The sequence below is a fragment of the Opisthocomus hoazin genome, chromosome 30 (assembly GCF_030867145.1).
Source record: "Opisthocomus hoazin isolate bOpiHoa1 chromosome 30, bOpiHoa1.hap1, whole genome shotgun sequence".
NCBI lineage: Eukaryota > Metazoa > Chordata > Aves > Opisthocomiformes > Opisthocomidae > Opisthocomus > Opisthocomus hoazin.
This window is the reverse complement of record NC_134443.1, coordinates 4,694,522-4,709,146: the sequence shown is the minus strand read 5'-3', so window position 1 is coordinate 4,709,146 and position 14,625 is coordinate 4,694,522.

The following is a 14,625-nucleotide window of genomic DNA, read 5'->3' as shown; positions in this document are numbered from 1 at the left end:
CTTGCCACCTCAAACTTCAAACGTATCTCTGGGGTTCTGTGCAGGGCGTCTCCGGCAGCCCTGCTCCCAAAATGCGAACATCTGCAGATAGCTCGCAGCCAGAAAGAGCTAGCCTGGAAAGCTGTTGCTCAGCCTCATCTGCCCATGGCACTGCTCGCACAGAGGCACACAGACTGGGGCTGCTTGCTTGTCTTGCCACCTCAAACTTCAAACGTACTTCTGGGGGTCCGTGCCGGGCGACTCCTTCAGCCCTGCTCCCAAAATGCGAACGTCTGCAGATAGCTCGCAGCCAGAAAGAGCTAGCCTGGAAAGCTGTTGCTCAGCCTCATCTGCCCATGGCACTGCTCGCACAGAGGCACACAGACTGGGGCTGCTTGCTTGTCTTGCCACCTCAAACTTCAAACGTATCTCTGGGGTTCTGTGCAGGGCGTCTCCGGCAGCCCTGCTCCCAAAATGCGAACGTCTGCAGATAGCTCGCAGCCAGAAAGAGCTAGCCTGGAAAGCTGTTGCTCAGCCTCATCTGCCCATGGCACTGCTCGCACAGAGGCACAGAGGCTGGGGCTGCTTGCTTGTCTTGCCACCTGAAACTTCAAACGTACGTCTGGGGTCCGTGCGGGGAGCCTCCGGCAGCCCTGCTCCCAAAATGCGAACGTGTGCAGATAGCTCGCAGCCAGAAAGAGCTAGCCTGGAAAGCTGTTGCTCAGCATCATCTGCCCATGGCACTGCTCGCACAGAGGCACACAGACTGGGGCTGCTTGCTTGTCTTGCCACCTCAAACTTCAAACGTACGTCTGGGTTCCGTGCCGGGCATCTCCAGCAGCCATGCTCCCAAAATGCGAACGTCTGCAGATAGCTCGCAGCCAGAAAGAGCTAGCCTGGAAAGCTGTTGCTCAGCCTCATCTGCCCATGGCACTGCTCGCACAGAGGCACAGAGACTGGGGCTGCTTGCTTGTCTTGCCACCTCAAACTTCAAACGTACGTCTGGGGGTCCGTGCGGGGAGCCTCCGGCAGCCCTGCTCCCAAAATGCGAACGTCTGCAGATAGCTCGCAGCCAGAAAGAGCTAGCCTGGAAAGCTGTTGCTCAGCCTCATCTGCCCATGGCACTGCTCGCACAGAGGCACACAGACTGGGGCTGCTTGCTTGTCTTGCCACCTCAAACTTCAAAAGTACCTCTGGGGGTCCGTGCCGGGCTCCTCCGGCAGCCCTGCTCCCAAAATGCTAACGTCTGCAGATAGCTCGCAGCCAGAAAGAGCTAGCCTGGAAAGCTGTTGCTCAGCCTCATCTGCCCATGGCACTGCTCGCACAGAGGCACACAGACTGGGGCTGCTTGCTTGTCTTGCCACCTCAAACTTCAAACGTATCTCTGGGGGTCCGTGCCGGGCGTCTCCAGCAGCCCTGCTCCCAAAATGCAAACGTCTGCTGGTAGCTTGCAGCCAGAAAGAGCTAGCCTGGAAAGCTGTTGCTCAGCCTCATCTGCCCATGGCACTGCTCGCACAGAGGCACAGAGGCTGGGGCTGCTTGCTTGTCTTGCCACCTCAAACTTCAAACGTATCTCTGGGGTTCTGTGCAGGGCGTCTCCGGCAGCCCTGCTCCCAATATGCGAACGTCTGCAGATAGCTCGCAGCCAGAAAGAGCTAGCCTGGAAAGCTGTTGCTCAGCCTCATCTGCCCATGGCACTGCTCGCACAGAGGCACACAGACTGGGGCTGCTTGCTTGTCTTGCCACCTCAAACTTCAAACGTAGCTCTGGGGTTCTGTGCAGGGCGTCTCCGGCAGCCCTGCTCCCAAAATGCAAACGTCTGCAGATAGCTCGCAGCCAGAAAGAGCTAGCCTGGAAAGCTGTTGCTCAGCCTCATCTGCCCATGGCACTGCTCGCACAGAGGCACACAGACTGGGGCTGCTTGCTTGTCTTGCCACCTCAAACTTCAAACGTATCTCTGGGGGTCCGTGCGGGGCGCCTCCGGCAGCCCTGCTCCCAAAATGCGAACGTCTGCAGATAGCTCGCAGCCAGAAAGAGCTAGCCTGGAAAGCTGTTGCTCAGCCTCATCTGCCCATGGCACTGCTCGCACAGAGGCACACAGACTGGGGCTGCTTGCTTGTCTTGCCACCTCAAACTTCAAACGTATCTCTGGGGTGCTGTGCAGGGCGTCTCCGGCAGCCCTGCTCCCAAAATGCGAACGTCTGCAGATAGCTCGCAGCCAGAAAGAGCTAGCCTGGAAAGCTGTTGCTCAGCCTCATCTGCCCATGGCACTGCTCGCACAGAGGCACACAGACTGGGGCTGCTTGCTTGTCTTGCCACCTCAAACTTCAAACGTATCTCTGGGGGTCCGTGCGGGGAGCCTCCGGCAGCCCTGCTCCCAAAATGCGAACGTGTGCAGATAGCTCGCAGCCAGAAAGAACTAGCCTGGAAAGCTGTTGCTCAGCCTCATCTGCCCATGGCACTGCTCGCACAGAGGCACACAGACTGGGGCTGCTTGCTTGTCTTGCCACCTCAAACTTCAAACGTACGTCTGGGGGTCCGTGCCGGGCGTCTCCAGCAGCCCTGCTCCCATAATGCAAAAGTCTGCAGATAGCTCGCAGCCAGAAAGAGCTAGCCTGGAAAGCTGTTGCTCAGCCTCATCTGCCCATGGCACTGCTCGCACAGAGGCACAGAGACTGGGGCTGCTTGCTTGTCTTGCCACCTCAGACTTCAAACGTATCTCTGGGGTTCTGTGCAGGGCGTCTCCGGCAGCCCTGCTCCCAAAATGCGAACGTCTGCAGATAGCTCGCAGCCAGAAAGAGCTAGCCTGGAAAGCTGTTGCTCAGCCTCATCTGCCCATGGCACTGCTCGCACAGAGGCACACAGACTGGGGCTGCTTGCTTGTCTTGCCACCTCAAACTTCAAACGTACTTCTGGGGTTCCGTGCCGGGCGACTCCTTCAGCCCTGCTACGAAAATGCGAACATCTGCAGATAGCTCGCAGCCAGAAAGAGCTAGCCTGGAAAGCTGTTGCTCAGCCTCATCTGCCCATGGCACTGCTCGCACAGAGGCACAGAGGCTGGGGCTGCTTGCTTGTCTTGCCACCTCAAACTTCAAACGTATCTCTGGGGTTCTGTGCAGGGCGTCTCCGGCAGCCCTGCTCCCAAAATGCGAACGTCTGCAGATAGCTCGCAGCCAGAAAGAGCTAGCCTGGAAAGCTGTTGCTCAGCCTCATCTGCCCATGGCACTGCTCGCACAGAGGCACACAGACTGGGGCTGCTTGCTTGTCTTGCCACCTCAAACTTAAAACGTATCTCTGGGGTTCTGTGCCGGGCGTCTCCGGCAGCCCTGCTACCAAAATGCAAACGTCTGCAGATAGCTCGCAGCCAGAAAGAGCTAGCCTGGAAAGCTGTTGCTCAGCCTCATCTGCCCATGGCACTGCTCGCACAGAGGCACACAGACTGGGGCTGCTTGCTTGTCTTGCCACCTCAAACTTCAAACGTATCTCTGGGGGTCCGTGCGGGGCGCCTCCGGCAGCCCTGCTCCCAAAATGCGAACGTCTGCAGATAGCTCGCAGCCAGAAAGAGCTAGCCTGGAAAGCTGTTGCTCAGCCTCATCTGCCCATGGCACTGCTCGCACAGAGGCACACAGACTGGGGCTGCTTGCTTGTCTTGCCACCTCAAACTTCAAACGTATCTCTGGGGTGCTGTGCAGGGCGTCTCCGGCAGCCCTGCTCCCAAAATGCGAACGTCTGCAGATAGCTCGCAGCCAGAAAGAGCTAGCCTGGAAAGCTGTTGCTCAGCCTCATCTGCCCATGGCACTGCTCGCACAGAGGCACACAGACTGGGGCTGCTTGCTTGTCTTGCCACCTCAAACTTCAAACGTATCTCTGGGGGTCCGTGCGGGGAGCCTCCGGCAGCCCTGCTCCCAAAATGCGAACGTGTGCAGATAGCTCGCAGCCAGAAAGAACTAGCCTGGAAAGCTGTTGCTCAGCCTCATCTGCCCATGGCACTGCTCGCACAGAGGCACACAGACTGGGGCTGCTTGCTTGTCTTGCCACCTCAAACTTCAAACGTACGTCTGGGGGTCCGTGCCGGGCGTCTCCAGCAGCCCTGCTCCCATAATGCAAAAGTGTGCAGATAGCTCGCAGCCAGAAAGAGCTAGCCTGGAAAGCTGTTGCTCAGCCTCATCTGCCCATGGCACTGCTCGCACAGAGGCACACAGACTGGGGCTGCTTGCTTGTCTTGCCACCTCAAACTTCAAACGTATCTCTGGGGTTCTGTGCAGGGCGTCTCCGGCAGCCCTGCTCCCAAAATGCGAACGTCTGCAGATAGCTCGCAGCCAGAAAGAGCTAGCCTGGAAAGCTGTTGCTCAGCCTCATCTGCCCATGGCACTGCTCGCACAGAGGCACACAGACTGGGGCTGCTTGCTTGTCTTGCCACCTCAAACTTCAAACGTATCTCTGGGGTTCTGTGCAGGGCGCCTCCGGCAGCCCTGCTCCCAAAATGCGAACGTCTGCAGATAGCTCGCAGCCAGAAAGAGCTAGCCTGGAAAGCTGTTGCTCAGCCTCATCTGCCCATGGCACTGCTCGCACAGAGGCACAGAGACTGGGGCTGCTTGCTTGTCTTGCCACCTCAAACTTCAAACGTACTTCTGGGGGTCCGTGCAGGGCGTCTCCAGCAGCCCTGCTCCCAAAATGCGAACGTCTGCAGATAGCTCGCAGCCAGAAAGAGCTAGCCTGGAAAGCTGTTGCTCAGCCTCATCTGCCCATGGCACTGCTCGCACAGAGGCACACAGACTGGGGCTGCTTGCTTGTCTTGCCACCTCAAACTTCAAACGTACGTCTGGGGGTCCGTGCCGGGCGTCTCCGGCAGCCCTGCTCCCAAAATGCGAACGTGTGCAGATACCTCGCAGCCAGAAAGAGCTAGCCTGGAAAGCTGTTGCTCAGCCTCATCTGCCCATGGCACTGCTCGCACAGAGGCACAGAGGCTGGGGCTGCTTGCTTGTCTTGCCACCTCAAACTTCAAACGTACGTCTAGGGGTCCGTGCGGGGCGCCTCCGGCAGCCCTGCTCCCAAAATGCGAACGTCTGCAGATGGCTCGCAGCCAGAAAGAGCTAGCCTGGAAAGCTGTTGCTCAGCCTCATCTGTCCATGGCACTGCTCGCACAGAGGCACACAGACTGGGGCTGCTTGCTTGTCTTGCCACCTCAAACTTCAAACGTACGTCTGCGGTCCGTGCGGGGAGCCTCCGGCAGCCCTGCTCCCAAAATGCGAACGTGTGCAGATAGCTCGCAGCCAGAAAGAGCTAGCCTGGAAAGCTGTTGCTCAGCCTCATCTGCCCATGGCACTGCTCGCACAGAGGCACACAGACTGGGGCTGCTTGCATGTCTTGCCACCTCAAACTTCAAACGTACGTCTGGGTTCCGTGCCGGGCATCTCCAGCAGCCCTGCTCCCAAAATGCGAACGTCTGCAGATAGCTCGCAGCCAGAAAGAGCTAGCCTGGAAAGCTGTTGCTCAGCCTCATCTGCCCATGGCACTGCTCGCACAGAGGCACAGAGACAGGGGCTGCTTGCTTGTCTTGCCACCTCAAACTTGAAACGTACGTCTGGGGGTCCGTGCGGGGAGCCTCCGGCAGCCCTGCTCCCAAAATGCGAACGTCTGCAGATAGCTCGCAGCCAGAAAGAGCTAGCCTGGAAAGCTGTTGCTCAGCCTCATCTGCCCATGGCACTGCTCGCACAGAGGCACACAGACTGGGGCTGCTTGCTTGTCTTGCCACCTCAAAATTCAAAAGTACCTCTGGGGGTCCGTGCCGGGCGCCTCCAGCAGCCCTGCTCCCAAAATGCTAACGTCTGCAGATAGCTCGCAGCCAGAAAGAGCTAGCCTGGAAAGCTGTTGCTCAGCCTCATCTGCCCATGGCACTGCTCGCACAGAGGCACACAGACTGGGGCTGCTTGCTTGTCTTGCCACCTCAAACTTCAAACGTATCTCTGGGGGTCCGTGCCGGGCGTCTCCAGCAGCCCTGCTCCCAAAATGCAAACGTCTGCTGGTAGCTTGCAGCCAGAAAGAGCTAGCCTGGAAAGCTGTTGCTCAGCCTCATCTGCCCATGGCACTGCTCGCACAGAGGCACACAGACTGGGGCTGCTTGCTTGTCTTGCCACCTCAAACTTCAAACGTATCTCTGGGGTTCTGTGCAGGGCGTCTCCGGCAGCCCTGCTCCCAATATGCGAACGTCTGCAGATAGCTCGCAGCCAGAAAGAGCTAGCCTGGAAAGCTGTTGCTCAGCCTCATCTGCCCATGGCACTGCTCGCACAGAGGCACACAGACTGGGGCTGCTTGCTTGTCTTGCCACCTCAAACTTAAAACGTATCTCTGGGGTTCTGTGCCGGGCGTCTCCGGCAGCCCTGCTCCCAAAATGCGAACGTCTGCAGATAGCTCGCAGCCAGAAAGAGCTAGCCTGGAAAGCTGTTGCTCAGCCTCATCTGCCCATGGCACTGCTCGCACAGAGGCACACAGACTGGGGCTGCTTGCTTGTCTTGCCACCTCAAACTTCAAACGTATCTCTGGGGGTCCGTGCGGGGCGCCTCCGGCAGCCCTGCTCCCAAAATGCGAACGTCTGCAGATAGCTCGCAGCCAGAAAGAGCTAGCCTGGAAAGCTGTTGCTCAGCCTCATCTGCCCATGGCAGTGCTCGCACAGAGGCACACAGACTGGGGCTGCTTGCTTGTCTTGCCACCTCAAACTTCAAACGTACGTCTGGGGGTCCGTGCCGGGCGTCTCCGGCAGCCCTGCTCCCAAAATGCGAACGTGTGCAGATACCTCGCAGCCAGAAAGAGCTAGCCTGGAAAGCTGTTGCTCAGCCTCATCTGCCCATGGCACTGCTCGCACAGAGGCACAGAGGCTGGGGCTGCTTGCTTGTCTTGCCACCTCAAACTTCAAACGTACGTCTAGGGGTCCGTGCGGGGCGCCTCCGGCAGCCCTGCTCCCAAAATGCGAACGTCTGCAGATGGCTCGCAGCCAGAAAGAGCTAGCCTGGAAAGCTGTTGCTCAGCCTCATCTGTCCATGGCACTGCTCGCACAGAGGCACACAGACTGGGGCTGCTTGCTTGTCTTGCCACCTCAAACTTCAAACGTACGTCTGCGGTCCGTGCGGGGAGCCTCCGGCAGCCCTGCTCCCAAAATGCGAACGTGTGCAGATAGCTCGCAGCCAGAAAGAGCTAGCCTGGAAAGCTGTTGCTCAGCCTCATCTGCCCATGGCACTGCTCGCACAGAGGCACACAGACTGGGGCTGCTTGCATGTCTTGCCACCTCAAACTTCAAACGTACGTCTGGGTTCCGTGCCGGGCATCTCCAGCAGCCCTGCTCCCAAAATGCGAACGTCTGCAGATAGCTCGCAGCCAGAAAGAGCTAGCCTGGAAAGCTGTTGCTCAGCCTCATCTGCCCATGGCACTGCTCGCACAGAGGCACAGAGACAGGGGCTGCTTGCTTGTCTTGCCACCTCAAACTTGAAACGTACGTCTGGGGGTCCGTGCGGGGAGCCTCCGGCAGCCCTGCTCCCAAAATGCGAACGTCTGCAGATAGCTCGCAGCCAGAAAGAGCTAGCCTGGAAAGCTGTTGCTCAGCCTCATCTGCCCATGGCACTGCTCGCACAGAGGCACACAGACTGGGGCTGCTTGCTTGTCTTGCCACCTCAGAATTCAAAAGTACCTCTGGGGGTCCGTGCCGGGCGCCTCCAGCAGCCCTGCTCCCAAAATGCTAACGTCTGCAGATAGCTCGCAGCCAGAAAGAGCTAGCCTGGAAAGCTGTTGCTCAGCCTCATCTGCCCATGGCACTGCTCGCACAGAGGCACACAGACTGGGGCTGCTTGCTTGTCTTGCCACCTCAAACTTCAAACGTATCTCTGGGGGTCCGTGCCGGGCGTCTCCAGCAGCCCTGCTCCCAAAATGCAAACGTCTGCTGGTAGCTTGCAGCCAGAAAGAGCTAGCCTGGAAAGCTGTTGCTCAGCCTCATCTGCCCATGGCACTGCTCGCACAGAGGCACACAGACTGGGGCTGCTTGCTTGTCTTGCCACCTCAAACTTCAAACGTATCTCTGGGGTTCTGTGCAGGGCGTCTCCGGCAGCCCTGCTCCCAATATGCGAACGTCTGCAGATAGCTCGCAGCCAGAAAGAGCTAGCCTGGAAAGCTGTTGCTCAGCCTCATCTGCCCATGGCACTGCTCGCACAGAGGCACACAGACTGGGGCTGCTTGCTTGTCTTGCCACCTCAAACTTAAAACGTATCTCTGGGGTTCTGTGCCGGGCGTCTCCGGCAGCCCTGCTCCCAAAATGCAAACGTCTGCAGATAGCTCGCAGCCAGAAAGAGCTAGCCTGGAAAGCTGTTGCTCAGCCTCATCTGCCCATGGCACTGCTCGCACAGAGGCACACAGACTGGGGCTGCTTGCTTGTCTTGCCACCTCAAACTTCAAACGTATCTCTGGGGGTCCGTGCGGGGCGCCTCCGGCAGCCCTGCTCCCAAAATGCGAACGTCTGCAGATAGCTCGCAGCCAGAAAGAGCTAGCCTGGAAAGCTGTTGCTCAGCCTCATCTGCCCATGGCACTGCTCGCACAGAGGCACACAGACTGGGGCTGCTTGCTTGTCTTGCCACCTCAAACTTCAAAAGTACTTCTGGGGGTCCGTGCCGGGCGACTCCTTCAGCCCTGCTACGAACATGCGAACGTCTGCAGATAGCTCGCAGCCAGAAAGAGCTAGCCTGGAAAGCTGTTGCTCAGCCTCATCTGCCCATGGCACTGCTCGCACAGAGGCACACAGACTGGGGCTGCTTGCTTGTCTTGCCACCTCAAATTTCCAACGTACGTCTGGGGGTCCGTGCGGGGAGCCTCCGGCAGCCCTGCTCCCAAAATGTGAACGTGTGCAGATAGCTCGCAGCCAGAAAGAACTAGCCTGGAAAGCTGTTGCTCAGCCTCATCTGCCCATGGCACTGCTCGCACAGAGGCACACAGACTGGGGCTGCTTGCTTGTCTTGCCACCTCAAACTTCAAACGTACCTCTGGGGGTCCGTGCCGGGCGTCTCCAGCAGCCCTGCTCCCATAATGCAAAAGTCTGCAGATAGCTCGCAGCCAGAAAGAGCTAGCCTGGAAAACTGTTGCTCAGCCTCATCTGCCCATGGCACTGCTCGCACAGAGGCACACAGACTGGGGCTGCTTGCTTGTCTTGCCACCTCAAACTTAAAACGTATCTCTGGGGGTCCGTGCGGGGAGCCTCCGGCAGCCCTGCTCCCAAAATGCGAACGTCTGCAGATAGCTCGCAGCCAGAAAGAGTTAGCCTGGAAAGCTGTTGCTCAGCCTCATCTGCCCATGGCACTGCTCGCACAGAGGCACACAGACTGGGGCTGCTTGCTTGTCTTGCCACCTCAAACTTCAAACGTAGCTCTGGGGGTCCGTGCCGGGCGTCTCCGCAGCCCTGCTCCCAAAATGCGAACGTATGCAGATAGCTCGCAGCCAGAAAGAGCTAGCCTGGAAAGCTGTTGCTCAGCATCATCTGCCCATGGCAGTGCTCGCACAGAGGCACACAGACTGGGGCTGCTTGCTTGTCTTGCCACCTCAAACTTCAAACGTATCTCTGGGGTTCTGTGCAGGGCGTCTCCGGCAGCCCTGCTCCCAAAATGCGAACGTCTGCAGATAGCTCGCAGCCAGAAAGAGCTAGCCTGGAAAGCTGTTGCTCAGCCTCATCTGCCCATGGCACTGCTCGCACAGAGGCACACAGACTGGGGCTGCTTGCTTGTCTTGCCACCTCAAACTTCAAATGTATCTCTGGGTTTCTGTATCGGGCGCCTCCGGCAGCCCTGCTCCCAAAATGCGAACGTCTGCAGATAGCTCGCAGCCAGAAAGAGCTAGCCTGGAAAGCTGTTGCTCAGCCTCATCTGTCCATGGCACTGCTCGCACAGAGGCACACAGACTGGGGCTGCTTGCTTGTCTTGCCACCTCAAACTTCAAACGTACCTCTGGGGGTCCGTGCCGGGCGCCTCCAGCAGCCCTGCTCCCAAAATGCTAACGTCTGCAGATAGCTCACAGCCAGAAAGATCTAGCCTGGAAAGCTGTTGCTCAGCCTCATCTGCCCATGGCACTGCTCGCACAGAGGCACAGAGACTGGGGCTGCTTGTTTGTCTTGCCACCTCAAACTTCAAACGTATCTCTGGGGGTCCGTGCCGGAGGCCTCCGGCAGCCCTGCTCCCAAAATGCGAACGTCTGCAGATAGCTCGCAGCCAGAAAGAGCTAGCCTGGAAAGCTGTTGCTCAGCCTCATCTGCCCATGGCACTGCTCGCACAGAGGCACACAGACTGGGGCTGCTTGCTTGTCTTGCCACCTCAAACTTCAAACGTATCTCTGGGGTTCTGTGCAGGGCGTCTCCGGCAGCCCTGCTCCCAAAATGCGAACGTCTGCAGATAGCTCGCAGCCAGAAAGAGCTAGCCTGGAAAGCTGTTGCTCAGCCTCATCTGCCCATGGCACTGCTCGCACAGAGGCACACAGACTGGGGCTGCTTGCTTGTCTTGCCACCTCAAACTTCAAATGTACGTCTGGGGGTCCGTGCGGGGAGCCTCCGGCAGCCCTGCTCCCAAAATGCGAACGTGTGCAGATAGCTCGCAGCCAGAAAGAGCTAGCCTGGAAAGCTGTTGCTCAGCCTCATCTGCCCATGGCACTGCTCGCACAGAGGCACACAGACTGGGGCTGCTTGCATGTCTTGCCACCTCAAACTTCAAACGTACGTCTGGGTTCCGTGCCGGGCATCTCCAGCAGCCCTGCTCCCAAAATGCGAACGTCTGCAGATAGCTCGCAGCCAGAAAGAGCTAGCCTGGAAAGCTGTTGCTCAGCCTCATCTGCCCATGGCACTGCTCGCACAGAGGCACAGAGACAGGGGCTGCTTGCTTGTCTTGCCACCTCAAACTTCAAACGTACGTCTGGGGGTCCGTGCGGGGAGCCTCCGGCAGCCCTGCTCCCAAAATGCAAACGTCTGCAGATAGCTCGCAGCCAGAAAGAGCTAGCCTGGAAAGCTGTTGCTCAGCCTCATCTGCCCATGGCACTGCTCGCACAGAGGCACACAGACTGGGGCTGCTTGCTTGTCTTGCCACCTCAAAATTCAAAAGTACCTCTGGGGGTCCGTGCCGGGCGCCTCCAGCAGCCCTGCTCCCAAAATGCTAACGTCTGCAGATAGCTCGCAGCCAGAAAGAGCTAGCCTGGAAAGCTGTTGCTCAGCCTCATCTGCCCATGGCACTGCTCGCACAGAGGCACACAGACTGGGGCTGCTTGCTTGTCTTGCCACCTCAAACTTCAAACGTATCTCTGGGGGTCCGTGCCGGGCGTCTCCAGCACCCCTGCTCCCAAAATGCAAACGTCTGCTGGTAGCTTGCAGCCAGAAAGAGCTAGCCTGGAAAGCTGTTGCTCAGCCTCATCTGCCCATGGCACTGCTCGCACAGAGGCACACAGACTGGGGCTGCTTGCTTGTCTTGCCACCTCAAACTTCAAACGTATCTCTGGGGTTCTGTGCAGGGCGTCTCCGGCAGCCCTGCTCCCAAAATGCGAACGTCTGCAGATAGCTCGCAGCCAGAAAGAGCTAGCCTGGAAAGCTGTTGCTCAGCCTCATCTGCCCATGGCACTGCTTGCACAGAGGCACACAGACTGGGGCTGCTTGCTTGTCTTGCCACCTCAAACTTAAAACGTATCTCTGGGGTTCTGTGCCGGGCGTCTCCGGCAGCCCTGCTCCCAAAATGCAAACGTCTGCAGATAGCTCGCAGCCAGAAAGAGCTAGCCTGGAAAGCTGTTGCTCAGCCTCATCTGCCCATGGCACTGCTCGCACAGAGGCACACAGACTGGGGCTGCTTGCTTGTCTTGCCACCTCAAACTTCAAACGTATCTCTGGGGGTCCGTGCGGGGCGCCTCCGGCAGCCCTGCTCCCAAAATGCGAACGTCTGCAGATAGCTCGCAGCCAGAAAGAGCTAGCCTGGAAAGCTGTTGCTCAGCCTCATCTGCCCATGGCACTGCTCGCACAGAGGCACACAGACTGGGGCTGCTTGCTTGTCTTGCCACCTCAAACTTCAAAAGTACTTCTGGGGGTCCGTGCCGGGCGACTCCTTCAGCCCTGCTACGAACATGCGAACGTCTGCAGATAGCTCGCAGCCAGAAAGAGCTAGCCTGGAAAGCTGTTGCTCAGCCTCATCTGCCCATGGCACTGCTCGCACAGAGGCACACAGACTGGGGCTGCTTGCTTGTCTTGCCACCTCAAATTTCCAACGTACGTCTGGGGGTCCGTGCGGGGAGCCTCCGGCAGCCCTGCTCCCAAAATGTGAACGTGTGCAGATAGCTCGCAGCCAGAAAGAACTAGCCTGGAAAGCTGTTGCTCAGCCTCATCTGCCCATGGCACTGCTCGCACAGAGGCACACAGACTGGGGCTGCTTGCTTGTCTTGCCACCTCAAACTTCAAACGTACCTCTGGGGGTCCGTGCCGGGCGTCTCCAGCAGCCCTGCTCCCATAATGCAAAAGTCTGCAGATAGCTCGCAGCCAGAAAGAGCTAGCCTGGAAAACTGTTGCTCAGCCTCATCTGCCCATGGCACTGCTCGCACAGAGGCACACAGACTGGGGCTGCTTGCTTGTCTTGCCACCTCAAACTTAAAACGTATCTCTGGGGGTCCGTGCGGGAAGCCTCCGGCAGCCCTGCTCCCAAAATGCGAACGTCTGCAGATAGCTCGCAGCCAGAAAGAGTTAGCCTGGAAAGCTGTTGCTCAGCCTCATCTGCCCATGGCACTGCTCGCACAGAGGCACACAGACTGGGGCTGCTTGCTTGTCTTGCCACCTCAAACTTCAAACGTAGCTCTGGGGGTCCGTGCCGGGCGTCTCCGCAGCCCTGCTCCCAAAATGCGAACGTATGCAGATAGCTCGCAGCCAGAAAGAGCTAGCCTGGAAAGCTGTTGCTCAGCATCATCTGCCCATGGCAGTGCTCGCACAGAGGCACACAGACTGGGGCTGCTTGCTTGTCTTGCCACCTCAAACTTCAAACGTATCTCTGGGGTTCTGTGCAGGGCGTCTCCGGCAGCCCTGCTCCCAAAATGCGAACGTCTGCAGATAGCTCGCAGCCAGAAAGAGCTAGCCTGGAAAGCTGTTGCTCAGCCTCATCTGCCCATGGCACTGCTTGCACAGAGGCACACAGACTGGGGCTGCTTGCTTGTCTTGCCACCTCAAACTTCAAATGTATCTCTGGGTTTCTGTATCGGGCGCCTCCGGCAGCCCTGCTCCCAAAATGCGAACGTCTGCAGATAGCTCGCAGCCAGAAAGAGCTAGCCTGGAAAGCTGTTGCTCAGCCTCATCTGTCCATGGCACTGCTCGCACAGAGGCACACAGACTGGGGCTGCTTGCTTGTCTTGCCACCTCAAACTTCAAACGTACCTCTGGGGGTCCGTGCCGGGCGCCTCCAGCAGCCCTGCTCCCAAAATGCTAACGTCTGCAGATAGCTCACAGCCAGAAAGATCTAGCCTGGAAAGCTGTTGCTCAGCCTCATCTGCCCATGGCACTGCTCGCACAGAGGCACAGAGACTGGGGCTGCTTGTTTGTCTTGCCACCTCAAACTTCAAACGTATCTCTGGGGGTCCGTGCCGGAGGCCTCCGGCAGCCCTGCTCCCAAAATGCAAACGTCTGCAGATAGCTCGCAGCCAGAAAGAGCTAGCCTGGAAAGCTGTTGCTCAGCCTCATCTGCCCATGGCACTGCTCGCACAGAGGCACACAGACTGGGGCTGCTTGCTTGTCTTGCCACCTCAAACTTCAAACGTATCTCTGGGGTTCTGTGCAGGGCGTCTCCGGCAGCCCTGCTCCCAAAATGCGAACGTCTGCAGATAGCTCGCAGCCAGAAAGAGCTAGCCTGGAAAGCTGTTGCTCAGCCTCATCTGCCCATGGCACTGCTCGCACAGAGGCACACAGACTGGGGCTGCTTGCTTGTCTTGCCACCTCAAACTTCAAATGTACGTCTGGGGGTCCGTGCGGGGAGCCTCCGGCAGCCCTGCTCCCAAAATGCGAACGTGTGCAGATAGCTCGCAGCCAGAAAGAGCTAGCCTGGAAAGCTGTTGCTCAGCCTCCTCTGCCCATGGCACTGCTCGCACAGAGGCACACAGACTGGGGCTGCTTGCTTGTCTTGCCACCTCAAACTTCAAACGTAGCTCTGGGTTTCTGTATCGGGCGCCTCCGGCAGCCCTGCTCCCAAAATGCGAACGTCTGCAGATAGCTCGCAGCCAGAAAGAGCTAGCCTGGAAAGCTGTTGCTCAGCCTCATCTGTCCATGGCACTGCTCGCACAGAGGCACACAGACTGGGGCTGCTTGCTTGTCTTGCCACCTCAAACTTGAAACGTACCTCTGGGGGTCCGTGCCGGGCGCCTCCAGCAGCCCTGCTCCCAAAATGCGAACGTCTGCAGATAGCTCGCAGCCAGAAAGAGCTAGCCTGGAAAGCTGTTGCTCAGCCTCATCTGCCCATGGCACTGCTCGCACAGAGGCACACAGACTGGGGCTGCTTGCTTGTCTTGCCACCTCAAACTTCAAAAGTACTTCTGGGGGTCCGTGCCGGGCGACTCCTTCAGCCCTGCTACGAACATGCGAACGTCTGCAGATAGCTCGCAGCCAGAAAGAGCTAGCCTGGA